The 24,792-nt window shown below is 37.5% G+C and overlaps 37 non-coding genes across 37 annotated transcripts; all 37 read left to right on the top strand.

Annotated features, from left to right (window-relative positions):
- Positions 1 to 931: 931 nt before the first annotated feature.
- TRNAG-UCC (transfer RNA glycine (anticodon UCC)) lies at positions 932 to 1,003 on the top strand. Its single transcript has one exon. It is a non-coding gene; the product is annotated as a tRNA-Gly (tRNA).
- Positions 1,004 to 2,931: 1,928 nt separating this feature from the next.
- TRNAG-UCC (transfer RNA glycine (anticodon UCC)) lies at positions 2,932 to 3,003 on the top strand. Its single transcript has one exon. It is a non-coding gene; the product is annotated as a tRNA-Gly (tRNA).
- A 428-nt stretch (positions 3,004 to 3,431) lies between these two features.
- TRNAG-UCC (transfer RNA glycine (anticodon UCC)) lies at positions 3,432 to 3,503 on the top strand. The gene has a single exon. It is a non-coding gene; the product is annotated as a tRNA-Gly (tRNA).
- A 428-nt stretch (positions 3,504 to 3,931) lies between these two features.
- Positions 3,932 to 4,003, top strand: TRNAG-UCC (transfer RNA glycine (anticodon UCC)). Its single transcript has one exon. It is a non-coding gene; the product is annotated as a tRNA-Gly (tRNA).
- A 428-nt stretch (positions 4,004 to 4,431) lies between these two features.
- Positions 4,432 to 4,503, top strand: TRNAG-UCC (transfer RNA glycine (anticodon UCC)). Its single transcript has one exon. It is a non-coding gene; the product is annotated as a tRNA-Gly (tRNA).
- A 428-nt stretch (positions 4,504 to 4,931) lies between these two features.
- On the top strand, positions 4,932 to 5,003 carry TRNAG-UCC (transfer RNA glycine (anticodon UCC)). The gene has a single exon. It is a non-coding gene; the product is annotated as a tRNA-Gly (tRNA).
- Positions 5,004 to 5,932: 929 nt separating this feature from the next.
- Positions 5,933 to 6,004, top strand: TRNAG-UCC (transfer RNA glycine (anticodon UCC)). The gene has a single exon. It is a non-coding gene; the product is annotated as a tRNA-Gly (tRNA).
- Positions 6,005 to 6,432: 428 nt separating this feature from the next.
- TRNAG-UCC (transfer RNA glycine (anticodon UCC)) lies at positions 6,433 to 6,504 on the top strand. The gene has a single exon. It is a non-coding gene; the product is annotated as a tRNA-Gly (tRNA).
- A 428-nt stretch (positions 6,505 to 6,932) lies between these two features.
- On the top strand, positions 6,933 to 7,004 carry TRNAG-UCC (transfer RNA glycine (anticodon UCC)). The gene has a single exon. It is a non-coding gene; the product is annotated as a tRNA-Gly (tRNA).
- Positions 7,005 to 7,432: 428 nt separating this feature from the next.
- Positions 7,433 to 7,504, top strand: TRNAG-UCC (transfer RNA glycine (anticodon UCC)). Its single transcript has one exon. It is a non-coding gene; the product is annotated as a tRNA-Gly (tRNA).
- Positions 7,505 to 7,932: 428 nt separating this feature from the next.
- On the top strand, positions 7,933 to 8,004 carry TRNAG-UCC (transfer RNA glycine (anticodon UCC)). Its single transcript has one exon. It is a non-coding gene; the product is annotated as a tRNA-Gly (tRNA).
- Positions 8,005 to 8,432: 428 nt separating this feature from the next.
- On the top strand, positions 8,433 to 8,504 carry TRNAG-UCC (transfer RNA glycine (anticodon UCC)). Its single transcript has one exon. It is a non-coding gene; the product is annotated as a tRNA-Gly (tRNA).
- A 428-nt stretch (positions 8,505 to 8,932) lies between these two features.
- TRNAG-UCC (transfer RNA glycine (anticodon UCC)) lies at positions 8,933 to 9,004 on the top strand. The gene has a single exon. It is a non-coding gene; the product is annotated as a tRNA-Gly (tRNA).
- Positions 9,005 to 9,438: 434 nt separating this feature from the next.
- Positions 9,439 to 9,510, top strand: TRNAG-UCC (transfer RNA glycine (anticodon UCC)). Its single transcript has one exon. It is a non-coding gene; the product is annotated as a tRNA-Gly (tRNA).
- A 428-nt stretch (positions 9,511 to 9,938) lies between these two features.
- Positions 9,939 to 10,010, top strand: TRNAG-UCC (transfer RNA glycine (anticodon UCC)). Its single transcript has one exon. It is a non-coding gene; the product is annotated as a tRNA-Gly (tRNA).
- Positions 10,011 to 10,437: 427 nt separating this feature from the next.
- TRNAG-UCC (transfer RNA glycine (anticodon UCC)) lies at positions 10,438 to 10,509 on the top strand. The gene has a single exon. It is a non-coding gene; the product is annotated as a tRNA-Gly (tRNA).
- A 428-nt stretch (positions 10,510 to 10,937) lies between these two features.
- TRNAG-UCC (transfer RNA glycine (anticodon UCC)) lies at positions 10,938 to 11,009 on the top strand. Its single transcript has one exon. It is a non-coding gene; the product is annotated as a tRNA-Gly (tRNA).
- Positions 11,010 to 11,437: 428 nt separating this feature from the next.
- On the top strand, positions 11,438 to 11,509 carry TRNAG-UCC (transfer RNA glycine (anticodon UCC)). The gene has a single exon. It is a non-coding gene; the product is annotated as a tRNA-Gly (tRNA).
- A 428-nt stretch (positions 11,510 to 11,937) lies between these two features.
- TRNAG-UCC (transfer RNA glycine (anticodon UCC)) lies at positions 11,938 to 12,009 on the top strand. Its single transcript has one exon. It is a non-coding gene; the product is annotated as a tRNA-Gly (tRNA).
- A 428-nt stretch (positions 12,010 to 12,437) lies between these two features.
- Positions 12,438 to 12,509, top strand: TRNAG-UCC (transfer RNA glycine (anticodon UCC)). Its single transcript has one exon. It is a non-coding gene; the product is annotated as a tRNA-Gly (tRNA).
- Positions 12,510 to 13,438: 929 nt separating this feature from the next.
- Positions 13,439 to 13,510, top strand: TRNAG-UCC (transfer RNA glycine (anticodon UCC)). Its single transcript has one exon. It is a non-coding gene; the product is annotated as a tRNA-Gly (tRNA).
- Positions 13,511 to 13,938: 428 nt separating this feature from the next.
- On the top strand, positions 13,939 to 14,010 carry TRNAG-UCC (transfer RNA glycine (anticodon UCC)). Its single transcript has one exon. It is a non-coding gene; the product is annotated as a tRNA-Gly (tRNA).
- A 428-nt stretch (positions 14,011 to 14,438) lies between these two features.
- TRNAG-UCC (transfer RNA glycine (anticodon UCC)) lies at positions 14,439 to 14,510 on the top strand. The gene has a single exon. It is a non-coding gene; the product is annotated as a tRNA-Gly (tRNA).
- A 428-nt stretch (positions 14,511 to 14,938) lies between these two features.
- On the top strand, positions 14,939 to 15,010 carry TRNAG-UCC (transfer RNA glycine (anticodon UCC)). Its single transcript has one exon. It is a non-coding gene; the product is annotated as a tRNA-Gly (tRNA).
- Positions 15,011 to 15,438: 428 nt separating this feature from the next.
- On the top strand, positions 15,439 to 15,510 carry TRNAG-UCC (transfer RNA glycine (anticodon UCC)). The gene has a single exon. It is a non-coding gene; the product is annotated as a tRNA-Gly (tRNA).
- A 428-nt stretch (positions 15,511 to 15,938) lies between these two features.
- TRNAG-UCC (transfer RNA glycine (anticodon UCC)) lies at positions 15,939 to 16,010 on the top strand. The gene has a single exon. It is a non-coding gene; the product is annotated as a tRNA-Gly (tRNA).
- Positions 16,011 to 16,438: 428 nt separating this feature from the next.
- On the top strand, positions 16,439 to 16,510 carry TRNAG-UCC (transfer RNA glycine (anticodon UCC)). The gene has a single exon. It is a non-coding gene; the product is annotated as a tRNA-Gly (tRNA).
- Positions 16,511 to 16,938: 428 nt separating this feature from the next.
- Positions 16,939 to 17,010, top strand: TRNAG-UCC (transfer RNA glycine (anticodon UCC)). The gene has a single exon. It is a non-coding gene; the product is annotated as a tRNA-Gly (tRNA).
- Positions 17,011 to 17,444: 434 nt separating this feature from the next.
- Positions 17,445 to 17,516, top strand: TRNAG-UCC (transfer RNA glycine (anticodon UCC)). Its single transcript has one exon. It is a non-coding gene; the product is annotated as a tRNA-Gly (tRNA).
- A 428-nt stretch (positions 17,517 to 17,944) lies between these two features.
- Positions 17,945 to 18,016, top strand: TRNAG-UCC (transfer RNA glycine (anticodon UCC)). Its single transcript has one exon. It is a non-coding gene; the product is annotated as a tRNA-Gly (tRNA).
- A 427-nt stretch (positions 18,017 to 18,443) lies between these two features.
- TRNAG-UCC (transfer RNA glycine (anticodon UCC)) lies at positions 18,444 to 18,515 on the top strand. Its single transcript has one exon. It is a non-coding gene; the product is annotated as a tRNA-Gly (tRNA).
- A 428-nt stretch (positions 18,516 to 18,943) lies between these two features.
- TRNAG-UCC (transfer RNA glycine (anticodon UCC)) lies at positions 18,944 to 19,015 on the top strand. Its single transcript has one exon. It is a non-coding gene; the product is annotated as a tRNA-Gly (tRNA).
- A 428-nt stretch (positions 19,016 to 19,443) lies between these two features.
- On the top strand, positions 19,444 to 19,515 carry TRNAG-UCC (transfer RNA glycine (anticodon UCC)). The gene has a single exon. It is a non-coding gene; the product is annotated as a tRNA-Gly (tRNA).
- Positions 19,516 to 21,942: 2,427 nt separating this feature from the next.
- Positions 21,943 to 22,014, top strand: TRNAG-UCC (transfer RNA glycine (anticodon UCC)). The gene has a single exon. It is a non-coding gene; the product is annotated as a tRNA-Gly (tRNA).
- A 428-nt stretch (positions 22,015 to 22,442) lies between these two features.
- TRNAG-UCC (transfer RNA glycine (anticodon UCC)) lies at positions 22,443 to 22,514 on the top strand. The gene has a single exon. It is a non-coding gene; the product is annotated as a tRNA-Gly (tRNA).
- A 929-nt stretch (positions 22,515 to 23,443) lies between these two features.
- Positions 23,444 to 23,515, top strand: TRNAG-UCC (transfer RNA glycine (anticodon UCC)). Its single transcript has one exon. It is a non-coding gene; the product is annotated as a tRNA-Gly (tRNA).
- A 928-nt stretch (positions 23,516 to 24,443) lies between these two features.
- Positions 24,444 to 24,515, top strand: TRNAG-UCC (transfer RNA glycine (anticodon UCC)). Its single transcript has one exon. It is a non-coding gene; the product is annotated as a tRNA-Gly (tRNA).
- Positions 24,516 to 24,792: the final 277 nt, after the last annotated feature.

The raw sequence follows: 24,792 nt of genomic DNA, 5'->3' as shown, positions 1-24,792 counted from the left end.
AATGCATCCTTTTCCTTATGTGCTGTTTTCGCACTTATAGTTGTTGCTTAAGATATGCTCAGATGACAAGGTCCATAGAAAATGTTAAAATCTTTGTAGAAATCATGATTCCTTCTTAGCAGATGACTTTTGATTCCACCACTGCCTGATTAAAGATTTGTAAATACATTTTACACAGTTCACTGAGGTGCCATATGCAAGTAAATCGAAGGTCTTTTCTTTTCTCAGTTTTGATACCACTGTATGTAAGATCAATGGTGCATAAAAACCTTAAGTATGGATGAGCCTAAATCTTGAATTGTGAATGTCATGCAATTTGCCAATTTTGTTTGAATATCTTCCACCAATGGTGCTACAGCGCAGGCTATAAATATCTTTCAAACAGTTGTTGTGATTTCCATATTGGCCACTATATGCAATCGAAGCGAGCTCAAGCATTGGTGGTATAGTGGTGAGCATAGCTGCCTTCCAAGCAGGTGACCCGGGTTCGATTCCCAGCCAATGCATCCTTTTCCTTATGTGCTGTTTTCGCACTTATAGTTGTTGCTTAAGATATGCTCAGATGACAAGGTCCATAGAAAATGTTAAAATCCTTTTAGAAATCATGATTCCTTCTTAGCAGATGACTTTTGATTCCACCACTGCCTGATTAAAGATTTGTAAATACATTTTACAAAGTTCACTGAGGTGCCATATGCAAGTAAATCGAAGGTCTTTTCTCTTCTAAGTTTTGATACCACTGTATATCAGTTCAATGGTGCATAAAAACCTTAAGTATGGATGAGCCTAAATCTTGAATTGTGAATGTCATGCAATTTGCCAATTTTGTTTGAATATCTTCCACCAATGGTGCTACAGCGCAGGCTATAAATATCTTTCAAACAGTTGTGATTTCCATATTGGCCACTATATGCATTCAAAAAGAGCTCAAGCATTGGTGGTATAGTGGTGAGCAAAGCTGCCTTCCAAGCAGTTGACCTGGGTTCGATTCCCAGCCAATGCATTCTTTTCCTTATGTGCTGTTTTCGCACTTATAGTTGTTGCTTAAGATATGCTCAGATGACAAGGTCCATAGAAAATGTTAAAATCTTTGTAGAAATCATGATTCTTTCTTAGCAGATGACTTTTGATTCCACCACTGCCTGATTAAAGATTTGTAAATACATTTTACAAAGTTCACTGAGGTGCCATATGCAAGTAAATCAAAGGTCTTTTCTTTTCTCAGTTTTGATACCACTGTATATCAGTTCAATGGTGCATAAAAACCTTAAGTATGGATGAGCCTAAACCTTGAATTGTGAATGTCATGCAATTTGCCAATTTTGTTTGAATATCTTCCACCAATGGTGCTACAGCGCAGGCTATAAATATCTTTCAAACAGTTGTTGTGATTTCCATATTGGCCACTATATGCATTGAAAAAGCGCTCAAGCATTGGTGGTATAGTGGTGAGCATAGCTGCCTTCCAAGCAATTGACTCGGGTTCGATTCCCGGCCAATGCATCCTTTTCCTTATGTGCTGTTTTCGCACTTATAGTTGTTGCTTAAGATATGCTCAGATGACAAGGTCCATAGAAAATGTTAAAATCTTTGTAGAAATCATGATTCCTTCTTAGCAGATGACTTTTGATTCCACCACTGCCTGATTAAAGATTTGTAAATACATTTTACAAAGTTCACTGAGGTGCCATATGCAAGTAAATCGAAGGTCTTTTCTTTTCTCAGTTTTGATACCACTGTATGTCAGTTCAATGGTGCATAAAAACCTAAAGTATGGATGAGCCTAAATCTTGAATTGTGAATGTCATGCAATTTGCCAATTTTGTTTGAATATCTTCCACCAATGGTGCTACAGCGCAGGCTATAAATATCTTTCAAACAGTTGTTGTGATTTCCATATTGGCCACTATATGCAATCAAAAAGAGCTCAAGCATTGGTGGTATAGTGTGGAGCATAGCTGCCTTCCAAGCAGTTGACCCGGGTTTGATTCCCGGCCAATGCATCCTTTTCCTTATGTGCTGTTTTCGCACTTATAGTTGTTGCTTAAGATATGCTCAGATGACAAGGTCCATAGAAAATGTTAAAATCTTTGTAGAAATCATGATTCCTTCTTAGCAGATGACTTTTGATTCCACCACTGCCTGATTAAAGATTTGTAAATACATTTTACAAAGTTCACTGAGGTGCCATATGCAAGTAAATCAAAGGTCTTTTCTTTTCTCAGTTTTGATACCACTGTATATCAGTTCAATGGTGCATAAAAACCTTAAGTATGGATGAGCCTAAATATTGAATTGTGAATGTCATGCAATTTGCCAATTTTGTTTGAATATCTTCCACCAATGGTGCTACAGCGCAGGCTATAAATATCTTTCAAACAGTTGTTGTGATTTCCATATTGGCCACTATATGCATTCGAAAAGAGCTCAAGCATTGGTGGTATAGTGGTGAGCATAGCTGCCTTCCCAGCAGTTGACCCGGGTTCAATTCCTGGCCAATGCATCCTTTTCCTTATGTGCTGTTTTCGCACTTATAGTTGTTGCTTAAGATATGCTCAGATGACAAGGTCCATAGAAAATGTTAAAATCTTTGTAGAAATCATGATTCCTTCTTAGCAGATGACTTTTGATTCCACCACTGTCTGATTAAAGATTTGTAAATACATTTTACAAAGTTCACTGAGGTGCTATATGCAAGTAAATCAAAGGTCTTTTCTTTTCTCAGTTTTGATACCACTGTATATCAGTTCAATGGTGCATAAAAACCTTAAGTATGGATGAGCCTAAATCTTGAATTGTGAATGTCATGCAATTTGCCAATTTTGTTTGAATATCTACCACCAATGGTGCTATAGCGCAGGCTATAAAAATCTTTCAAACAGTTGTTGTGATTTCCATATTGGCCACTATATGCATTTGAAAAGTGCTCAAGCATTGGTGGTATAGTGGTGAGCATAACTGCCTTCCATGCAGTTGACCCGGGTTCGATTCCCGGCCAATGCATCCTTTTCCTTATGTGCTGTTTTCGCACTTATAGTTGTTGCTTAAGATATGCTCAGATGACAAGGTCCATAGAAAATTTTAAAATCTTTGTAGAAATCATGATTCCTTCTTAGCAGATGACTTTTGATTTCACCACTGCCTGATTAAAGATTTGTAAATACATTTTACACAGTTCACTGAGGTGCCATATGCAAGTAAATCGAAGGTCTTTTCTTTTCTCAGTTTTGATACCACTGTATGTCAGTTCAATGGTGCATAAAAACCTTAAGTATGGATGAGCCTAAATCTTGAATTGTGAATGTCATGCAATTTGCCAATTTTGTTTGAATATCTTCCACCAATGGTGCTACAGCGCAGGCTATAAATATCTTTCAAACAGTTGTTGTGATTTCCATATTGGCCACTATATGCATTTGAAAAGTGCTCAAGCATTGGTGGTATAGTGGTGAGCATAGCTGCCTTCCAAGCAGTTGACCCGGGTTCGATTCCTGGCCAATGCATCCTTTTCCTTATGTGCTGTTTTCGCACTTATAGTTGTTGCTTAAGATATGCTCAGATGACAAGGTCCATAGAAAATGTTAAAATCTTTGTAGAAATCATGATTCCTTCTTAGCAGATGACTTTTGATTCCACCACTGCATGATTAAAGATTTGTAAACACATTTTACAAAGTTCACTGAGGTGACATATGCAAGTACATCAAAGGTCTTTTCTTTTCTCAGTTTTGATACCACTGTATATCAGTTCAATGGTGCATAAAAACCTTAAGTATGGATGAGCCTAAATCTTGAATTGTGAATGTCATGAAATTTGCCAATTTTGTTTGAATATCTACCACCAATGGTGCTACAGCGCAGGCTATAAAAATCTTTCAAACAGTTGTTGTGATTTCCATATTGGCCACTATATGCATTTGAAAAGTGCTCAATCATTGGTGGTATAGTGGTGAGCATAGCTGCCTTCCAAGCAGTTGACCCGGGTTCGATTCCCGGCCAATGCATCCTTTTCCTTATGTGCTGTTTTCGCACTTATAGTTGTTGCTTAAGATATGCTCAGATGACAAGGTCCATAGAAAATGTTAAAATCTTTGTAGAAATCATGATTCCTTCTTAGCAGATGACTTTTGATTCCACCACTGCCTGATTAAAGATTTGTAAATACATTTTACAAAGTTCACTGAGGTGCTATATGCAAGTAAATCAAAGGTCTTTTCTTTTCTCAGTTTTGATACCACTGTATATCAGTTCAATGGTGCATAAAAACCTTAAGTATGGATGAGCCTAAATCTTGAATTGTGAATGTCATGCAATTTGCCAATTTTGTTTGAATATCTACCACCAATGGTGCTATAGCGCAGGCTATAAAAATCTTTCAAACAGTTGTTGTGATTTCCATATTGGCCACTATATGCATTTGAAAAGTGCTCAAGCATTGGTGGTATAGTGGTGAGCATAACTGCCTTCCAAGCGGTTGACCCGGGTTTGATTCCCGGCCAATGCATCCTTTTCCTTATGTGCTGTTTTCGCACTTATAGTTGTTGCTTAAGATATGCTCAGATGACAAGGTCCATAGAAAATGTTAAAATCTTTGTAGAAATCATGATTCCTTCTTAGCAGATGACTTTTGATTCCACCACTGCCTGATTAAAGATTTGTAAATACATTTTACACAGTTCACTGAGGAACCATATGTAAGTAAATCGAAGGTCTTTTCTTTTCTCAGTTTTTATACCACTGTATGTCAGTTCAATGGTGCATAAAAACCTTAAGTATGGATGAGCCTAAATCTTGAATTGTGAATGTCATGCAATTTGCCAATTTTGTTTGAATATCTTCCACCAATGGTGCTACAGCGCAGGCTATAAATATCTTTCAAACAGTTGTTGTGATTTCCATATTGGCCACTATATGCAAGCGAAAAGAGCTCAAGCATTGGTGGTATAGTGGTGAGCATAGCTGCCTTCCAAGCAGTTGACCCGGGTTCGATTCCCGGCCAATGCATTCTTTTCCTTATGTGCTGTTTTCGCACTTATAGTTGTTGCTTAAGATATGCTCAGATGACAAGGTCCATAGAAAATGTTAAAATCTTTGTAGAAATCATGATTCCTTCTTAGCAGATGACTTTTGATTCCACCACTGCATGATTAAAGATTTGTAAACACATTTTACAAAGTTCACTGAGGTGCCATATGCAAGTACATCAAAGGTCTTTTCTTTTCTCAGTTTTGATACCACTGTATATCAGTTCAATGGTGCATAAAAACCTTAAGTATGGATGAGCCTAAATCTTGAATTGTGAATGTCATGCAATTTGCCAATTTTGTTTGAATATCTACCACCAATGGTGCTACAGCGCAGGCTATAAAAATCTTTCAAACAGTTGTTGTGATTTCCATATTGGCCACTATATGCATTTGAAAAGTGCTCAATCATTGGTGGTATAGTGGTGAGCATAGCTGCCTTCCAAGCAGTTGCCCCGGTTTCGATTCCTGGCCAATGCATCCTTTTCCTTATGTGCTGTTTTTTGCACTTATAGTTGTTGCTTAAGATATGCTCAGATGACAAGGTCCATAGAAAATGTTAAAATCTTTGTAGAAATCATGATTCCTTCTTAGCAGATGACTTTTGATTCCACCACTGCATGATTAAAGATTTGTAAACACATTTTACAAAGTTCACTGAGGTGCCATATGCAAGTACATCAAAGGTCTTTTCTTTTCTCAGTTTTGATACCACTGTATATCAGTTCAATGGTGCATAAAAACCTTAAGTATGGATGAGCCTAAATCTTGAATTGTGAATGTCATGCAATTTGCCAATTTTGTTTGAATATCTACCACCAATGGTGCTACAGCGCAGGCTATAAAAATCTTTCAAACAGTTGTTGTGATTTCCATATTGGCCACTATATGCATTTGAAAAGTGCTCAATCATTGGTGGTATAGTGGTGAGCATAGCTGCCTTCCAAGCAGTTGACCCGGGTTCGATTCCCGGCCAATGCGTCCTTTTCCTTATGTGCTGTTTTCGCACTTATAGTTGTTGCTTAAGATATGCTCAGATGACAAGGTCCATAGAAAATGTTAAAATCTTTGTAGAAATCATGATTCCTTCTTAGCAGATGACTTTTGATTCCACCACTGCCTGATTAAAGATTTGTAAATACATTTTACAAAGTTCACTGAGGTGCTATATGCAAGTAAATCAAAGGTCTTTTCTTTTCTCAGTTTTGATACCACTGTATATCAGTTCAATGGTGCATAAAAACCTTAAGTATGGATGAGCCTAAATCTTGAATTGTGAATGTCATGCAATTTGCCAATTTTGTTTGAATATCTACCACCAATGGTGCTATAGCGCAGGCTATAAAAATCTTTCAAACAGTTGTTGTGATTTCCATATTGGCCACTATATGCATTTGAAAAGTGCTCAAGCATTGGTGGTATAGTGGTGAGCATAACTGCCTTCCAAGCGGTTGACCCGGGTTCGATTCCTGGCCAATGCATCCTTTTCCTTATGTGCTGTTTTCGCACTTATAGTTGTTGCTTAAGATATGCTCAGATGACAAGGTCCATAGAAAATGTTAAAATCTTTGTAGAAATCATGATTCCTTCTTAGCAGATGACTTTTGATTCCACCACTGCCTGATTAAAGATTTGTAAATACATTTTACACAGTTCACTGAGGTGCCATATGTAAGTAAATCGAAGGTCTTTTCTTTTCTCAGTTTTGATACCACTGTATGTCAGTTCAATGGTGCATAAAAACCTTAAGTATGGATGAGCCTAAATCTTGAATTGTGAATGTCATGCAATTTGCCAATTTTGTTTGAATATCTTCCACCAATGGTGCTACAGCGCAGGCTATAAATATCTTTCAAACAGTTGTTGTGATTTCCATATTGGCCACTATATGCAAGCGAAAAGAGCTCAAGCATTGGTGGTATAGTGGTGAGCATAGCTGCCTTCCAAGCAGTTGACCCGGGTTCGATTCCCGGCCAATGCATCCTTTTCCTTATGTGCTGTTTTCGCACTTATAGTTGTTGCTTAAGATATGCTCAGATGACAAGGTCCATAGAAAATGTTAAAATCTTTGTAGAAATCATGATTCCTTCTTAGCAGATGACTTTTGATTCCACCACTGCCTGATTAAAGATTTGTAAATACATTTTACAAAGTTCACTGAGGTGCCATATGCAAGTAAATCAAAGGTCTTTTCTTTTCTCAGTTTTGATACCACTGTATATCAGTTCAATGGTGCATAAAAACCTTAAGTATGGATGAGCCTAAATCTTGAATTGTGAATGTCATGCAATTTGCCAATTTTGTTTGAATATCTTCCACCAATGGTGCTACAGCGCAGGCTATAAATATCTTTCAAACAGTTGTTGTGATTTCCATATTGGCCACTATATGCATTTGAAAAGTGCTCAAGCATTGGTGGTATAGTGGTGAGCATAGCTGCCTTCCAAGCAGTTGACCCGGGTTCGATTCCTGGCCAATGCATCCTTTTCCTTATGTGCTGTTTTCGCACTTATAGTTGTTGCTTAAGATATGCTCAGATGACAAGGTCCATAGAAAATGTTAAAATCTTTGTAGAAATCATGATTCCTTCTTAGCAGATGACTTTTGATTCCACCACTGCATGATTAAAGATTTGTAAACACATTTTACAAAGTTCACTGAGGTGCCATATGCAAGTACATCAAAGGTCTTTTCTTTTCTCAGTTTTGATACCACTGTATATCAGTTCAATGGTGCATAAAAACCTTAAGTATGGATGAGCCTAAATCTTGAATTGTGAATGTCATGCAATTTGCCAATTTTGTTTGAATATCTACCACCAATGGTGCTACAGCGCAGGCTATAAAAATCTTTCAAACAGTTGTTGTGATTTCCATATTGGCCACTATATGCATTTGAAAAGTGCTCAATCATTGGTGGTATAGTGGTGAGCATAGCTGCCTTCCAAGCAGTTGACCCGGGTTCGATTCCCGGCCAATGCATCCTTTTCCTTTTGTGCTGTTTTCGCACTTATAGTTGTTGCTTAAGATATGCTCAGATGACAAGGTCCATAGAAAATGTTAAAATCTTTGTAGAAATCATGATTCCTTCTTAGCAGATGACTTTTGATTCCACCACTGCCTGATTAAAGATTTGTAAATACATTTTACAAAGTTCACTGAGGTGCCATATGCAAGTAATTCAAAGGTCTTTTCTTTTCTCAGTTTTGATACCATGGTATATCAGTTCAATGGGGCATAAAAACCTTAAGTATGGATGAGCCTAAATCTTGAATTGTGAATGTCATGCAATTTTCCAATTTTGTTTGAATATCTTCCACCAATGGTGCTACAGCGCAGGCTATAAATATCTTTCAAACAGTTGTTGTGATTTCCATATTGGCCACTATATGCATTCGAAAAGAGCTCAAGCATTGGTGGTATAGTGGTGAGCATAGCTGCCTTCCAAGCAGTTGACCCGGGTTCGATTCCCGGCCAATGCATCCTTTTCCTTATGTGCTGTTTTCGCACTTATAGTTGTTGCTTAAGATATGCTCAGATGACAAGGTCCATAGAAAATGTTAAAATCTTTGTAGAAATCATGATTCCTTCTTAGCAGATGACTTTTGATTCCACCACTGCATGATTAAAGATTTGTAAACACATTTTACAAAGTTCACTGAGGTGCCATATGCAAGTACATCAAAGGTCTTTTCTTTTCTCAGTTTTGATACCACTGTATATCAGTTCAATGGTGCATAAAAACCTTAAGTATGGATGAGCCTAAATCTTGAATTGTGAATGTCATGCAATTTGCCAATTTTGTTTGAATATCTACCACCAATGGTGCTACAGCGCAGGCTATAAAAATCTTTCAAACAGTTGTTGTGATTTCCATATTGGCCACTATATGCATTTGAAAAGTGCTCAAGCATTGGTGGTATAGTGGTGAGCATAGCTGCTTTCCAAGCAGTTGACCCGGGTTCGATTCCCAGCCAATGCATCCTTTTCCTTATGTGCTGTTTTCGCACTTATAGTTGTTGCTTAAGATATCCTCAGATGACAAGGTCCATAGAAAATGTTAAAATCTTTGTAGAAATCATGATTCTTTCTTAGCAGATGACTTTTGATTCCACCACTGCATGATTAAAGATTTGTAAACACATTTTACAAAGTTCAATGAGGTGCCATATGCAAGTACATCAAAGGTCTTTTCTTTTCTCAGTTTTGATACCACTGTATATCAGTTCAATGGTGCATAAAAACCTTAAGTATGGATGAGCCTAAATCTTGAATTGTGAATGTCATGCAATTTGCCAATTTTGTTTGAATATCTACCACCAATGGTGATGGTGCTACAGCGCAGGCTATAAAAATCTTTCAAACAGTTGTTGTGATTTCCATATTGGCCACTATATGCATAGGAAAAGTGCTCAAGCATTGGTGGTATAGTGGTGAGCATAGCTGCCTTCCAAGCAGTTGACCCGGGTTCGATTCCCAGCCAATGCATCCTTTTCCTTATGTGCTGTTTTCGCACTTATAGTTGTTGCTTAAGATATGCTCAGATGACAAGGTCCATAGAAAATGTTAAAATCTTTGTAGAAATCATGATTCTTTCTTAGCAGATGACTTTTGATTCCACCACTGCATGATTAAAGATTTGTAAACACATTTTACAAAGTTCAATGAGGTGCCATATGCAAGTACATCAAAGGTCTTTTCTTTTCTCAGTTTTGATACCACTGTATGTCAGTTCAATGGTGCATAAAAACCTTAAGTATGGATGAGCCTAAATCTTGAATTGTGAATGTCATGCAATTTGCCAATTTTGTTTGAATATCTTCCACCAATGGTGCTACAGCGCAGGCTATAAATATCTTTCAAACAGTTGTTGTGATTTCCATATTGGCCACTATATGCATTCAAAAAGAGCTCAAGCATTGGTGGTATAGTGGTGAGCATAGCTGCCTTCCAAGCAGTTGACCCGGGTTCGATTCCCGGCCAATGCATCCTTTTCCTTATGTGCTGTTTTCGCACTTATAGTTGTTGCTTAAGATATGCTCAGATGACAAGGTCCATAGAAATGTTAAAATCTTTGTAGAAATCATGATTCCTTCTTAGCAGATGAGTTTTGATTCCACCACTGCATGATTAAAGATTTGTAAACACATTTTACAAAGTTCACTGAGGTGCCATATGCAAGTACATCAAAGGTCTTTTCTTTTCTCAGTTTTGATACCACTGTATATCAGTTCAATGGTGCATAAAAACCTTAAGTATGGATGAGCCTAAATCTTGAATTGTGAATGTCATGCAATTTGCCATTTTTGTTTGAATATCTACCACCAATGGTGCTACAGCGCAGGCTATAAAAATCTTTCAAACAGTTGTTGTGATTTCCATATTGGCCACTATATGCATTTGAAAAGTGCTCAAGCATTGGTGGTATAGTGGTGAGCATAGCTGCCTTCCAAGCAGTTGACCCGGGTTCGATTCCCGGCCAATGCATCCTTTTCCTTATGTGCTGTTTTCGCACTTATAGTTGTTGCTTAAGATATGCTCAGATGACAAGGTCCATAGAAAATGTTAAAATCTTTGTAGAAATCATGATTCCTTCTTAGCAGATGACTTTTGATTCCACCACTGCCTGATTAAAGATTTGTAAATACATTTTACAAAGTTCACTGAGGTGCTATATGCAAGTAAATCAAAGGTCTTTTCTTTTCTCAGTTTTGATACCACTGTATATCAGTTCAATGGTGCATAAAAACCTTAAGTATGGATGAGCCTAAATCTTGAATTGTGAATGTCATGCAATTTGCCAATTTTGTTTGAATATCTACCACCAATGGTGCTATAGCGCAGGCTATAAAAATCTTTCAAACAGTTGTTGTGATTTCCATATTGGCCACTATATGCATTTGAAAAGTGCTCAAGCATTGGTGGTATAGTGGTGAGCATAACTGCCTTCCAAGCGGTTGACCCGGGTTTGATTCCCGGCCAATGCATCCTTTTCCTTATGTGCTGTTTTCGCACTTATAGTTGTTGCTTAAGATATGCTCAGATGACAAGGTCCATAGAAAATGTTAAAATCTTTGTAGAAATCATGATTCCTTCTTAGCAGATGACTTTTGATTCCACCACTGCCTGATTAAAGATTTGTAAATACATTTTACACAGTTCACTGAGGAACCATATGTAAGTAAATCGAAGGTCTTTTCTTTTCTCAGTTTTTATACCACTGTATGTCAGTTCAATGGTGCATAAAAACCTTAAGTATGGATGAGCCTAAATCTTGAATTGTGAATGTCATGCAATTTGCCAATTTTGTTTGAATATCTTCCACCAATGGTGCTACAGCGCAGGCTATAAATATCTTTCAAACAGTTGTTGTGATTTCCATATTGGCCACTATATGCAAGCGAAAAGAGCTCAAGCATTGGTGGTATAGTGGTGAGCATAGCTGCCTTCCAAGCAGTTGACCCGGGTTCGATTCCCGGCCAATGCATCCTTTTCCTTATGTGCTGTTTTCGCACTTATAGTTGTTGCTTAAGATATGCTCAGATGACAAGGTCCATAGAAAATGTTAAAATCTTTGTAGAAATCATGATTCCTTCTTAGCAGATGACTTTTGATTCCACCACTGCATGATTAAAGATTTGTAAACACATTTTACAAAGTTCACTGAGGTGCCATATGCAAGTACATCAAAGGTCTTTTCTTTTCTCAGTTTTGATACCACTGTATATCAGTTCAATGGTGCATAAAAACCTTAAGTATGGATGAGCCTAAATCTTGAATTGTGAATGTCATGCAATTTGCCAATTTTGTTTGAATATCTACCACCAATGGTGCTACAGCGCAGGCTATAAAAATCTTTTAAACAGTTGTTGTGATTTCCATATTGGCCACTATATGCATTTGAAAAGTGCTCAATCATTGGTGGTATAGTGGTGAGCATAGCTGCCTTCCAAGCAGTTGACCCGGGTTCGATTCCCGGCCAATGCATCCTTTTCCTTATGTGCTGTTTTCGCACTTATAGTTGTTGCTTAAGATATGCTCAGATGACAAGGTCCATAGAAAATGTTAAAATCTTTGTAGAAATCATGATTCCTTCTTAGCAGATGACTTTTGATTCCACCACTGCCTGATTAAAGATTTGTAAATACATTTTACAAAGTTCACTGAGGTGCTATATGCAAGTAAATCAAAGGTCTTTTCTTTTCTCAGTTTTGATACCACTGTATATCAGTTCAATGGTGCATAAAAACCTTAAGTATGGATGAGCCTAAATCTTGAATTGTGAATGTCATGCAATTTGCCAATTTTGTTTGAATATCTACCACCAATGGTGCTATAGCGCAGGCTATAAAAATCTTTCAAACAGTTGTTGTGATTTCCGTATTGGCCACTATATGCATTTGAAAAGTGCTCAAGCATTGGTGGTATAGTGGTGAGCATAGCTGCCTTCCAAGCAGTTGACCCGGGTTCGATTCCTGGCCAATGCATCCTTTTCTTTATGTGCTGTTTTCGCACTTATAGTTGTTGCTTAAGATATGCTCAGATGACAAGGTCCATAGAAAATGTTAAAATCTTTGTAGAAATCATGATTCCTTCTTAGCAGATGACTTTTGATTCCACCACTGCATGATTAAAGATTTGTAAACACATTTTACAAAGTTCACTGAGGTGCCATATGCAAGTACATCAAAGGTCTTTTCTTTTCTCAGTTTTGATACCACTGTATATCAGTTCAATGGTGCATAAAAACCTTAAGTATGGATGAGCCTAAATCTTGAATTGTGAATGTCATGCAATTTGCCAATTTTGTTTGAATATCTACCACCAATGGTGCTACAGCGCAGGCTATAAAAATCTTTCAAACAGTTGTTGTGATTTCCATATTGGCCACTATATGCATTTGAAAAGTGCTCAATCATTGGTGGTATAGTGGTGAGCATAGCTGCCTTCCAAGCAGTTGCCCCGGTTTCGATTCCTGGCCAATGCATCCTTTTCCTTATGTGCTGTTTTTTGCACTTATAGTTGTTGCTTAAGATATGCTCAGATGACAAGGTCCATAGAAAATGTTAAAATCTTTGTAGAAATCATGATTCCTTCTTAGCAGATGACTTTTGATTCCACCACTGCATGATTAAAGATTTGTAAACACATTTTACAAAGTTCACTGAGGTGCCATATGCAAGTACATCAAAGGTCTTTTCTTTTCTCAGTTTTGATACCACTGTATATCAGTTCAATGGTGCATAAAAACCTTAAGTATGGATGAGCCTAAATCTTGAATTGTGAATGTCATGCAATTTGCCAATTTTGTTTGAATATCTACCACCAATGGTGCTACAGCGCAGGCTATAAAAATCTTTCAAACAGTTGTTGTGATTTCCATATTGGCCACTATATGCATTTGAAAAGTGCTCAATCATTGGTGGTATAGTGGTGAGCATAGCTGCCTTCCAAGCAGTTGACCCGGGTTCGATTCCCGGCCAATGCGTCCTTTTCCTTATGTGCTGTTTTCGCACTTATAGTTGTTGCTTAAGATATGCTCAGATGACAAGGTCCATAGAAAATGTTAAAATCTTTGTAGAAATCATGATTCCTTCTTAGCAGATGACTTTTGATTCCACCACTGCCTGATTAAAGATTTGTAAATACATTTTACAAAGTTCACTGAGGTGCTATATGCAAGTAAATCAAAGGTCTTTTCTTTTCTCAGTTTTGATACCACTGTATATCAGTTCAATGGTGCATAAAAACCTTAAGTATGGATGAGCCTAAATCTTGAATTGTGAATGTCATGCAATTTGCCAATTTTGTTTGAATATCTACCACCAATGGTGCTATAGCGCAGGCTATAAAAATCTTTCAAACAGTTGTTGTGATTTCCATATTGGCCACTATATGCATTTGAAAAGTGCTCAAGCATTGGTGGTATAGTGGTGAGCATAACTGCCTTCCAAGCGGTTGACCCGGGTTCGATTCCTGGCCAATGCATCCTTTTCCTTATGTGCTGTTTTCGCACTTATAGTTGTTGCTTAAGATATGCTCAGATGACAAGGTCCATAGAAAATGTTAAAATCTTTGTAGAAATCATGATTCCTTCTTAGCAGATGACTTTTGATTCCACCACTGCCTGATTAAAGATTTGTAAATACATTTTACACAGTTCACTGAGGTGCCATATGTAAGTAAATCGAAGGTCTTTTCTTTTCTCAGTTTTGATACCACTGTATGTCAGTTCAATGGTGCATAAAAACCTTAAGTATGGATGAGCCTAAATCTTGAATTGTGAATGTCATGCAATTTGCCAATTTTGTTTGAATATCTTCCACCAATGGTGCTACAGCGCAGGCTATAAATATCTTTCAAACAGTTGTTGTGATTTCCATATTGGCCACTATATGCAAGCGAAAAGAGCTCAAGCATTGGTGGTATAGTGGTGAGCATAGCTGCCTTCCAAGCAGTTGACCCGGGTTCGATTCCCGGCCAATGCATCCTTTTCCTTATGTGCTGTTTTCGCACTTATAGTTGTTGCTTAAGATATGCTCAAATGACAAGGTCCATAGAAAATGTTAAAATCTTTGTAGAAATCATGATTCCTTCTTAGCAGATGACTTTTGATTCCACCACTGCCTGATTAAAGATTTGTAAATACATTTTACAAAGTTCACTGAGGTGCCATATGCAAGTAAATCAAAGGTCTTTTCTTTTCTCAGTTTTGATACCACTGTATATCAGTTCAATGGTGCATAAAAACCTTAAGTATGGATGAGCCTAAATCTTGAATTGTGAATGTCATGCAATTTGCCAATTTTGTTTGAATATCTTCCACCAATGGTGCTACAGCGCAGGCTATAAATATCTTTCAAACAGTTGTTGTGATTTCCATATTGGCCACTATATGCATTTGAAAAGTGCTCAAGCATTGGTGGTATAGTGGTGAGCATAGCTGCCTTCCAAGCAGTTGACCCGGGTTCGATTCCTGGCCAATGCATCCTTTTCCTTATGTGCTGTTTTCGCACTTATAGTTGTTGCTTAAGATATGCTCAGATGACAAGGTCCATAGAAAATGTTAAAATCTTTGTAGAAATCATGATTCCTTCTTAGCAGATGAATTTTGATTCCACCACTGCATGATTAAAGATTTGTAAACACATTTTACAAAGTTCACTGAGGTGCCATATGCAAGTACATCAAAGGTCTTTTCTTTTCTCAGTTTTGATACCACTGTATATCAGTTCAATGGTGCATAAAAACCTTAAGTATGGATGAGCCTAAATCTTGAATTGTGAATGTCATGCAATTTGCCAATTTTGTTTGAATATCTACCACCAATGGTGCTACAGCGCAGGCTATAAAAATCTTTCAAACAGTTGTTGTGATTTCCATATTGGCCACTATATGCATTTGAAAAGTGCTCAATCATTGGTGGTATAGTGGTGAGCATAGCTGCCTTCCAAGCAGTTGACCCGGGTTCGATTCCCGGCCAATGCATCCTTTTCCTTTTGTGCTGTTTTCGCTCTTATAGTTGTTGCTTAAGATATGCTCAGATGACAAGGTCCATAGAAAATGTTAAAATCTTTGTAGAAATCATGATTCCTTCTTAGCAGATGACTTTTGATTCCACCACTGCCTGATTAAAGATTTGTAAATACATTTTACAAAGTTCACTGAGGTGCCATATGCAAGTAATTCAAAGGTCTTTTCTTTTCTCAGTTTTGATACCACTGTATATCAGTTCAATGGTGCATAAAAACCTTAAGTATGGATGAGCCTAAATCTTGAATTGTGAATGTCATGCAATTTTCCAATTTTGTTTGAATATCTTCCACCAATGGTGCTACAGCGCAGGCTATAAATATCTTTCAAACAGTTGTTGTGATTTCCATATTGGCCACTATATGCATTCGAAAAGAGCTCAAGCATTGGTGGTATAGTGGTGAGCATAGCTGCCTTCCAAGCAGTTGACCCGGGTTCGATTCCCGGCCAATGCATCCTTTTCCTTATGTGCTGTTTTCGCACTTATAGTTGTTGCTTAAGATATGCTCAGATGACAAGGTCCATAGAAAATGTTAAAATCTTTGTAGAAATCATGATTCCTTCTTAGCAGATGACTTTTGATTCCACCACTGCATGATTAAAGATTTGTAAACACATTTTACAAAGTTCACTGAGGTGCCATATGCAAGTACATCAAAGGTCTTTTCTTTTCTCAGTTTTGATACCACTGTATATCAGTTCAATGGTGCATAAAAACCTTAAGTATGGATGAGCCTAAATCTTGAATTGTGAATGTCATGCAATTTGCCAATTTTGTTTGAATATCTACCACCAATGGTGCTACAGCGCAGGCTATAAAAATCTTTCAGACAGTTGTTGTGATTTCCATATTGGCCACTATATGCATTTGAAAAGTGCTCAAGCATTGGTGGTATAGTGGTGAGCATAGCTGCTTTCCAAGCAGTTGACCCGGGTTCGATTCCCAGCCAATGCATCCTTTTCCTTATGTGCTGTTTTCGCACTTATAGTTGTTGCTTAAGATATCCTCAGATGACAAGGTCCATAGAAAATGTTAAAATCTTTGTAGAAATCATGATTCTTTCTTAGCAGATGACTTTTGATTCCACCACTGCCTGATTAAAGATTTGTAAATACATTTTACAAAGTTCACTGAGGTGCCATATGCAAGTAAATCGAAGGTCTTTTCTTTTCTCAGTTTTGATACCACTGTATGTCAGTTCAATGGTGCATAAAAACCTTAAGTATGGATGAGCCTAAATCTTGAATTGTGAATGTCATGCAATTTGCCAATTTTGTTTGAATATCTTCCACCAATGGTGCTACAGCGCAGGCTATAAATATCTTTCAAACAGTTGTTGTGATTTCCATATTGGCCACTATATGCATACAAAAAGAGCTCAAGCATTGGTGGTATAGTGGTGAGCATAGCTGCCTTCCAAGCAGTTGACCCGGGTTCGATTCCCGGCCAATGCATCCTTTTCCTTATGTGCTGTTTTCGCACTTATAGTTGTTGCTTAAGATATGCTCAGATGACAAGGTCCATAGAAAATGTTAAAATCTTTGTAGAAATCATGATTCCTTCTTAGCAGATGAGTTTTGATTCCACCACTGCATGATTAAAGATTTGTAAACACATTTTACAAAGTTCACTGAGGTGCCATATGCAAGTACATCAAAGGTCTTTTCTTTTCTCAGTTTTGATACCACTGTATATCAGTTCAATGGTGCATAAAAACCTTAAGTATGGATGAGCCTAAATCTTGAATTGTGAATGTCATGCAATTTGCCAATTTTGTTTGAATATCTACCACCAATGGTGATGGTGCTACAGCGCAGGCTATAAAAATCTTTCAAACAGTTGTTGTGATTTCCATATTGGCCACTATATGCATAGGAAAAGTGCTCAAGCATTGGTGGTATAGTGGTGAGCATAGCTGCCTTCCAAGCAGTTGACCCGGGTTCGATTCCCAGCCAATGCATCCTTTTCCTTATGTGCTGTTTTCGCACTTATAGTTGTTGCTTAAGATATGCTCAGATGACAAGGTCCGTAGAAAATGTTAAAATCTTTGTAGAAATCATAAATCTTTCTTAGCAGATGACTTTTGATTCCACCACTGCATGATTAAAGATTTGTAAACACATTTTACAAAGTTCAATGAGGTGCCATATGCAAGTACATCAAAGGTCTTTTCTTTTCTCAGTTTTGATACCACTGTATGTCAGTTCAATGGTGCATAAAAACCTTAAGTATGGATGAGCCTAAATCTTGAATTGTGAATGTCATGCAATTTGCCAATTTTGTTTGAATATCTTCCACCAATGGTGCTACAGCGCAGGCTATAAATATCTTTCAAACAGTTGTTGTGATTTCCATATTGGCCACTATATGCATTCAAAAAGAGCTCAAGCATTGGTGGTATAGTGGTGAGCATAGCTGCCTTCCAAGCAGTTGACCCGGGTTCGATTCCCGGCCAATGCATCCTTTTCCTTATGTGCTGTTTTCGCACTTATAGTTGTTGCTTAAGATATGCTCAGATGACAAGGTCCATAGAAATGTTAAAATCTTTGTAGAAATCATGATTCCTTCTTAGCAGATGAGTTTTGATTCCACCACTGCATGATTAAAGATTTGTAAACACATTTTACAAAGTTCACTGAGGTGCCATATGCAAGTACATCAAAGGTCTTTTCTTTTCTCAGTTTTGATACCACTGTATATCAGTTCAATGGTGCATAAAAACCTTAAGTATGGATGAGCCTAAATCTTGAATTGTGAATGTCATGCAATTTGCCATTTTTGTTTGAATATCTACCACCAATGGTGCTACAGCGCAGGCTATAAAAATCTTTCAAACAGTTGTTGTGATTTCCATATTGGCCACTATATGCATTTGAAAAGTGCTCAAGCATTGGTGGTATAGTGGTGAGCATAGCTTCCTTCCAAGCAGTTGACCCGGGTTCGATTCCCGGCCAATGCATCCTTTTCCTTATGTGCTGTTTTCGCACTTATAGTTGTTGCTTAAGATATGCTCAGATGACAAGGTCCATAGAAAATGTTAAAATCTTTGTAGAAATCATGATTCCTTCTTAGCAGATGACTTTTGATTCCACCACTGCCTGATTAAAGATTTGTAAATACATTTTACAAAGTTCACTGAGGTGCCATATGCAAGTAAATCAAAGGTCTTTTCTTTTCTCAGTTTTGATACCACTGTATATCAGTTCAATGGTGCATAAAAACCTTAAGTATGGATGAGCCTAAATCTTGAATTGTGAATGTCATGCAATTTGCCAATTTTGTTTGAATATCTTCCACCAATGGTGCTACAGCGCAGGCTATAAATATCTTTCAAACAGTTGTTGTGATTTCCATATTGGCCACTATATGCATTTGAAAAGTGCTCAAGCATTGGTGGTATAGTGGTGAGCATAGCTGCCTTCCAAGCAGTTGACCCGGGTTCGATTCCCGGCCAATGCATCCTTTTCCTTATGTGCTGTTTTCGCACTTATAGTTGTTGCTTAAGATATGCTCAGATGACAAGGTCCATAGAAAATGTTAAAATCTTTGTAGAAATCATGATTCCTTCTTAGCAGATGACTTTTGATTCCACCACTGCCTGATTAAAGATTTGTAAATACATTTTACAAAGTTCACTGAGGTGCCATATGCAAGTAAATCAAAGGTCTTTTCTTTTCTCAGTTTTGATACCACTGTATATCAGTTCAATGGTGCATAAAAACCTTAAGTATGGATGAGCCTAAATCTTGAATTGTGAATGTCATGCAATTTGCCAATTTTGTTTGAATATCTTCCACGAATGGTGCTACAGCGCAGGCTATAAATATCTTTCAAACAGTTGTTGTGATTTCCATATTGGCCACTATATGCATCGAAAAAGCGCTCAAGCATTGGTGGTATAGTGGTGAGCATAGCTGCCTTCCAAGCAGTTGACCCGGGTTCGATTCCCGGCCAATGCATCCTTTTCCTTATGTGCTGTTTTCGCACTTATAGTTGTTGCTTAAGATATGCTCAGATGACAAGGTCCATAGAAAATGTTAAAATCTTTGTAGAAATCATGATTCCTTCTTAGCAGATGAGTTTTGATTCCACCACTGCCTGATTAAAGATTTGTAAATACATTTTACAAAGTTCACTGAGGTGCCATATGCAAGTAAATCGAAGGTCTTTTCTTTTCTCAGTTTTGATACCACTGTATATCAGTTCAATGGTGCATAAAAACCTTAAGTATGGATGAGCCTAAATCTTGAATTGTGAATGTCATGCAATTTGCCAATTTTGTTTGAATATCTTCCACCAATGGTGCTACAGCGCAGGCTATAAATATCTTTCAAACAGTTGTTGTGATTTCCATATTGGCCACTATATGCAATCGAAAAGTGCTCAAGCATTGGTGGTATAGTGGTGAGCATAGCTGCATTCCAAGCAGTTGACCCGGGTTCGATTCCCGGCCAAAGCATCCTTTTCCTTATGTGCTGTTTTCGCACTTATAGTTGTTGCTTAAGATATGCTCAGATGACAAGGTCCATAGAAAATGTTAAAATCTTTGTAGAAATCATGATTCCTTCTTAGCAGATGACTTTTGATTCCACCACTGCCTTATTAAAGATTTGTAAATACATTTTACAAAGTTCACTGAGGTGCCATATGCAAGTAAATCAAAGGTCTTTTCTTTTCTCAGTTTTGATACCACTGTATATCAGTTCAATGGTGCATAAAAACCTTAAGTATGGATGAGCCTAAATCTTGAATTGTGAATGTCATGCAATTTGCCAATTTTGTTTGAATATCTTCCACCAATGGTGCTACAGCGCAGGCTATAAATATCTTTCAAACAGTTGTTGTGATTTCCATATTGGCCACTATATGCATCGAAAAAGCGCTCAAGCATTGGTGGTATAGTGGTGAGCATAGCTGCCTTCCAAGCAATTGACTCGGGTTCGATTCCCGGCCAATGCATCCTTTTCCTTATGTGCTGTTTTCGCACTTATAGTTGTTGCTTAAGATATGCTCAGATGACAAGGTCCATAGAAAATGTTCAAATCTTTGTAGAAATCATGATTCCTTCTTAGCAGATGACTTTTGATTCCACCACTGCATGATTAAAGATTTGTAAACACATTTTACAAAGTTCACTGAGGTGCCATATGCAAGTACATCAAAGGTCTTTTCTTTTCTCAGTTTTGATACCACTGTATATCAGTTCAATGGTGCATAAAACCTTAAGTATGGATGAGCCTAAATCTTGCATTGGGAATGTCATGCAATTTGCCAATTTTGTTTGAATATCTACCACCAATGGTGCTACAGCGCAGGCTATAAAAATCTTTCAAACAGTTGTTGTGATTTCCATATTGGCCACTATATGCATTTGAAAAGTGCTCAAGCATTGGTGGTATAGTGGTGATCATAGTTGCCTTCCAAGCAGTTGACCCGGCTTCGATTCCTGGCCAATGCATCCTTTTCCTTATGTGCTGTTTTCGCACTTATAGTTGTTGCTTAAGATATGCTCAGATGACAAGGTCCATAGAAAATGTTAAAATCTTTGTAGAAATCATGATTCCTTCTTAGCAGATGACTTTTGATTCCACCACTGCCTGATTAAAGATTTGTAAATACATTTTACAAAGTTCACTGAGGTGCCATATGCAAGTAAATCGAAGGTCTTTTCTTTTCTCAGTTTTGATACCACTGTATATCAGTTCAATGGTGCATAAAAACCTTAAGTATGGATGAGCCTAAATCTTGAATTGTGAATGTCATGCAATTTGCCAATTTTGTTTGAATATCTACCACCAATGGTGCTACAGCGCAGGCTATAAATATCTTTCAAACAGTTGTTGTGATTTCCATATTGGCCACTATATGCATCGAAAAAGCACTCAAACATTGGTGGTATAGTGGTGAGCATAGCTGCCTTCCAAGCAATTGACTCGGGTTCGATTCCCGGCCAATGCATCCTTTTCCTTATGTGCTGTTTTCGCACTTATAGTTGTTGCTTAAGATATGCTCAGATGACAAGGTCCATAGAAAATGTTCAAATCTTTGTAGAAATCATGATTCCTTCTTAGCAGATGACTTTTGATTCCACCACTGCATGATTAAAGATTTGTAAACACATTTTACAAAGTTCACTGAGGTGCCATATGCAAGTACATCAAAGGTCTTTTCTTTTCTCAGTTTTGATACCACTGTATATCAGTTCAATGGTGCATAAAAACCTTAAGTATGGATGAGCCTAAATCTTGAATTGGGAATGTCATGCAATTTGCCAATTTTGTTTGAATATCTACCACCAATGGTGCTACAGCGCAGGCTATAAAAATCTTTCAAACAGTTGTTGTGATTTCCATATTGGCCACTATATGCATTTGAAAAGTGCTCAAGCATTGGTGGTATAGTGGTGAGCATAGCTGCCTTCCAAGCAGTTGACCCGGCTTCGATTCCCGGCCAATGCATCCTTTTCCTTATGTGCTGTTTTCGCACTTATAGTTGTTGCTTAAGATATGCTCAGATGACAAGGTCCATAGAAAATGTTAAAATCTTTGTAGAAATCATGATTCCTTCTTAGCAGATGACTTTTGATTCCACCACTGCCTGATTAAAGATTTGTAAATACATTTTACAAAGTTCACTGAGGTGCCATATGCAAGTACATCAAAGGTCTTTTCTTTTCTCAGTTTTGATACCACTGTATATCAGTTCAATGGTGCATAAAAACCTTAAGTATGGATGAGCCTAAATCTTGAATTGTGAATGTCATGCAATTTGCCAATTTTGTTTGAATATCTACCACCAATGGTGCTACAGCGCAGGCTATAAAAATCTTTCAAACAGTTGTTGTGATTTCCATATTGGCCACTATATGCATTTGTAAAGTGCTCAAGCATTGGTGGTATAGTGGTGAGCATAGCTGCCTTCCAAGCAGTTGACCCGGGTTCGATTCCCGGCCAATGCATACTTTTCCTTATGTGCTGTTTTCGCACTTATAGTTGTTGCTTAAGATATGCTCAGATGACAAGGTCCATAGAAAATGTTAAAATCTTTGTAGAAATCATGATTCCTTCTTAGCAGATGACTTTTGATTCCACCACTGCCTGATTAAAGATTTGTAAATACATTTTACAAAAATCACTGAGGTGCCATATGCAAGTAAATCGAAGGTCTTTTCTTTTCTCAGTTTTGATACCACTGTATATCAGTTCAATGGTGCATAAAAACCTTAATTATGGATGAGCCTAAATCTTGAATTGTGAATGTCATGCAATTTGCCAATTTTGGTTTGAATATCTTCCACCAATGGTGCTACAGCGCAGGCTATAAATATCTTTCAAACAGTTGTTGTGATTTCCATATTGGCCACTATATGCATTTGAAAAGAGCTCAAGCATTGGTGGTATAGTGGTGAGCATAGCTGCCTTCCAAGCTGTTGACCTGGGTTCGATTCCCGGGCAATGCATCCTTTTCCTTATGTGCTGTTTTCGCACTTATAGTTGTTGCTTAAGATATGCTCAGATGACAAGGTCCATAGAAAATGTTAAAATCTTTGTAGAAATCATGATTCCTTCTTAGCAGATGACTTTTGATTCCACCACTGCCTGATTAAAGATTTGTAAATACATTTTACAAAGTTCACTGAGGTGCCATATGCAAGTACATCAAAGGTCTTTTCTTTTCTCAGTTTTGATACCACTGTATATCAGTTCAATGGTGCATAAAAACCTTAAGTATGGATGAGCCTAAATCTTGAATTGTGAATGTCATGCAATTTGCCAATTTTGTTTGAATATCTACCACCAATGGTGCTACAGCGCAGGCTATAAAAATCTTTCAAACAGTTGTTGTGATTTCCATATTGGCCACTATAGGCATTTGTAAAGTGCTCAAGCATTGGTGGTATAGTGGTGAGCATAGCTGCCTTCCAAGCAGTTGACCCGGGTTCGATTCCCGGCCAATGCATACTTTTCCTTATGTGCTGTTTTCGCACTTATAGTTGTTGCTTAAGATATGCTCAGATGACAAGGTCCATAGAAAATGTTAAAATCTTTGTAGAAATCATGATTACTTCTTAGCAGATGACTTTTGATTCCACCACTGCCTGATTAAAGATTTGTAAATACATTTTACAAAAATCACTGAGGTGCCATATGCAAGTAAATCGAAGGTCTTTTCTTTTCTCAGTTTTGATACCACTGTATATCAGTTCAATGGTGCATAAAAACCTTAATTATGGATGAGCCTAAATCTTGAATTGTGAATGTCATGCAATTTGCCAATTTTGTTTGAATATCTTCCACGAATGGTGCTACAGCGCAGGCTATAAATATCTTTCAAACAGTTGTTGTGATTTCCATATTGGCCACTATATGCATCGAAAAAGCGCTCAAGCATTGGTGGTATAGTGGTGAGCATAGCTGCCTTCCAAGCAATTGACTCGGGTTCGATTCCCGGACAATGCATCCTTTTCCTTATGTGCTGTTTTCGCACTTATAGTTGTTGCTTAAGATATGCTCAGATGACAAGGTCCATAGAAAATGTTAAAATCTTTGTAGAAATCATGATTCCTTCTTAGCAGATGACTTTTGATTCCACCACTGCCTGATTAAAGATTTGTAAATACATTTTACAAAGTTCACTGAGGTGCTATATGCAAGTAAATCAAAGGTCTTTTCTTTTCTCAGTTTTGATACCACTGTATATCAGTTCAATGGTGCATAAAAACCTTAAGTATGGATGAGCCTAAATCTTGAATTGTGAATGTCATGCAATTTGCCAATTTTGTTTGAATATCTACCACCAATGGTGCTATAGCGCAGGCTATAAAAATCTTTCAAACAGTTGTTGTGATTTCCATATTGGCCACTATATGCATTTGAAAAGTGCTCAAGCATTGGTGGTATAGTGGTGAGCATAACTGCCTTCCAAGCGGTTGACCCGGGTTCGATTCCTGGCCAATGCATCCTTTTCCTTATGTGCTGTTTTCGCACTTATAGTTGTTGCTTAAGATATGCTCAGATGACAAGGTCCATAGAAAATGTTAAAATCTTTGTAGAAATCATGATTCCTTCTTAGCAGATGACTTTTGATTCCACCACTGCCTGATTAAAGATTTGTAAATACATTTTACACAGTTCACTGAGGTGCCATATGTAAGTAAATCGAAGGTCTTTTCTTTTCTCAGTTTTGATACCACTGTATGTCAGTTCAATGGTGCATAAAAACCTTAAGTATGGATG

Source organism: Pseudophryne corroboree, chromosome 4 (genome assembly GCF_028390025.1).
Source record: "Pseudophryne corroboree isolate aPseCor3 chromosome 4, aPseCor3.hap2, whole genome shotgun sequence".
NCBI classification, from domain to species: domain Eukaryota; kingdom Metazoa; phylum Chordata; class Amphibia; order Anura; family Myobatrachidae; genus Pseudophryne; species Pseudophryne corroboree.
Note: the sequence above shows the minus strand (reverse complement) of the source record. Positions and strands in the feature narration are given on the sequence as shown.